Below are 2,745 nucleotides of genomic sequence, written 5' to 3'. Positions count from 1 at the left end.
CCAAGGAGCCCTCCGCCTCTGCCTGTGTCCTTCTGCGCGGCCCGCGGCCAGCCTTGCCTCTCCCCCCCCCCCACCGCCGCCCGCACATGCCCCACCCCCGCGAGTTGAAGGCTGGACGCTTGCTTCACGTATTATTCAATATCGCAAACATTTATGGAGCGCTCTGCAAGTACCAGGCACTGTCCCGGGGGCTGGGGCTTCAAAGACGACCAAGACAGACAACCTGGATTTGAGGAACTCGCGTCCCGGACGGGGACCAGTCAGAGGCGAGGGCGAGGGGCTGTAACAATGCCGCGTGCTGGGAAAGATTTATCGGTGCCCTGTGCCCTGGGGGCGCGGGGAAGGGAGGGAGGAGAAGTCGAGCTGGGGAGACCGCCTGGCTCAATTCTGCCCTGGTGTGGGGGGTGGGGGGGGGTGGGGCTGCGGAGCGGGGAGGGTGAGGGGCGGGGAGAGGGAAGGCAGCTTGTACGCCGGGGCTTCTCCCGGGCGACGGGCTCTGTGAAATGGCCGTGAAGATCACTGACTTTTATTGTGCTGCCTTAATGCCCAGGTTCGGCTCAGATCACTTTGCATCCCATTAGCCCTTGAGATAGACACCATTATTATCTGGGCTCCGTAATTGAGGAAACGAAGGTTCAGGGGAGGAAGATGTGTCTGGAAGAGAGGGCAGAAGAAGCTGCTGGGTGAGTGAGCAGGTGGCTGTGGGTATTAGACAGTGAGGAGTAAGCGATCGAGTTCCCTCCGCTGTCTCCCAGCAGCCCAGACCGCGCAGCAGCACTCGTCGGGAGTGGCGGACCCTGAGATTGCGTCTGGGACTGAGTCTAGCATATTCAGAAGACGAAATGAGTTCCCAGGACCCCGCAGTCTGCAGTACACGGGGAGGCTGTCAGTGGCAGAGTGTGTCAATGTGATATTTCCCCTCCTTCATCAAAAATGATCTACATCAGTGCTTCTCAAAATGTAATGTGCCTGTGAATTACCTGGAGGTTGCATAGGGTTAAAGGGATGCTGGATTTGGCATTTCCAACAGGCTTCCAGGTGACCTGATGCTCGTTGTCTTGGGGACTTACTTTGAGTACAGAAAAGACTGCATGAAACACATTTTTACTTGGGAGCTTAGTGTTGGAGAGATACCTAGATATATGGTCAAATGATTTTTTTAAAAGATTTTATTTATTTACTTGACAGACAGAGATCACAAGTAGGCAGAGAGACAGGCAGAGAGAGGAGGAAGCAGGCTGCCCACTGAGCAGAGAGCTGGATGCGGGGCTCTATTCCAGGACCCTGGGATCATGACCTGAGCCAAAGGCAGAGGCTTTAACCCACTGAACCACCCAGGCACCCCGGATCAAATGATTTTTAATGAGCGCACCAACAATGATGCTGGAACAACTGGATATTCATGGGAGGTGGGGGGAGGGGGAACTGCCATCCCTATCTCACACCACACACAAAGGTCAATTTAAGAGGGACCATAATCCAAAACATAAACTTAATTGATAAATCTTCTAGAAGAAAACATAGGAGACTATCTTCTCAATCTTTTGGTAAGCAAAGATTTTCTTAGAAAGGACATCAAAAGCAGAGACCCTAAAAAAATTGATCAGTGGATCTCATCTAAATTTAAAACTTCCGTTTATCAAAAAATGCTGTCAAGAAATAGGCAAGCCACATACTGAGAGAAAATACTCTTAGCAGATATATCTGACAAAGGACCCGTATCTGGAATAAAGAAATCCTGCAACTCAATAATAAAAAGACAAACAACACGGCCAACCAACAAACAAAACCAGGCAAAAGATGTGAACACACACTTCACAAAAGAAAATATATAAATAGCCAATAGGCATAAAAGAAAGTGCTCATCCCGTATCATTTGTTATCAAGAAATGTAAATTACAGCCATCAGCAGGTATCACTGTGTGTGGAGCACAGAGTTGCCAGCTGCAGCTCTCCCAACTATTATGTGCCTCTAACATGGTACCACCACTTTGGAAACTGTTTTGCATCTACTTTGAAAAATTAAATACACATCTACTGTGTGATCCAGCAATTCCATTCCTTGATAGTCATCCTAAAGAAATAAAGCCATCTGGCCACAACAGCCGTATAAGACTATCCAGTGCATCTTTATTCATAATAATCAAAAATGGAGAACAACCCAGATGTCCTTCAGCGAATGAGCGGATGAACTGTGGTATACCCACACGGTGGTATATTTGCTCATCGTTAAAAAGAAATGAGCTACTATTCATGGGGCGCGTGGGTAGCTCAGTCCTTAAGCATCTCTGCCTTCAGCTCAGGTCATGGTCCCAGGGCCCTGGGATCCAGCCAAGCATCCCATCAGGCTCCCTGCTCAGCAGGAAGGCTGCTTCTCCCTCTCCTACTCCCCCTGCTTGTGTTCCCTCTCTTGCTGTCTGTGTGTGTGTGATATAAATAAATAAAATCCTTTAAATAAATAAAAAGAAACAAGCTACTATTCAAAGAATATCCCCAGTATGCAACAATGTGGGTGAATGTTAAGATATATTATGCTGAATGAAAGAAGACAGACAGGGGTGCCTGGGTGGCTCAGTGGGTTAAGCCTCCGCCTTCAGCTCAGGTCATGATCCCAGGGTCCTGGGATCGAGCCCCGCATCAGGCTCTCTGCTCAGTGGGGAGCCTGCTTCCCCTCTCTCTCTGCTCAGTGGGGAGCCTGCTTCCCCTCTCTCTCTCTGCCTGCCTCTCTGCCTACTTGTGATCTCT

Source organism: Mustela nigripes, chromosome 16, assembly GCF_022355385.1.
Source record: "Mustela nigripes isolate SB6536 chromosome 16, MUSNIG.SB6536, whole genome shotgun sequence".
Taxonomy (NCBI): Eukaryota; Metazoa; Chordata; class Mammalia; order Carnivora; family Mustelidae; genus Mustela; species Mustela nigripes.
The sequence above is the reverse complement of the archived record's forward strand: the minus strand, read 5'-3'. Positions refer to the sequence as shown.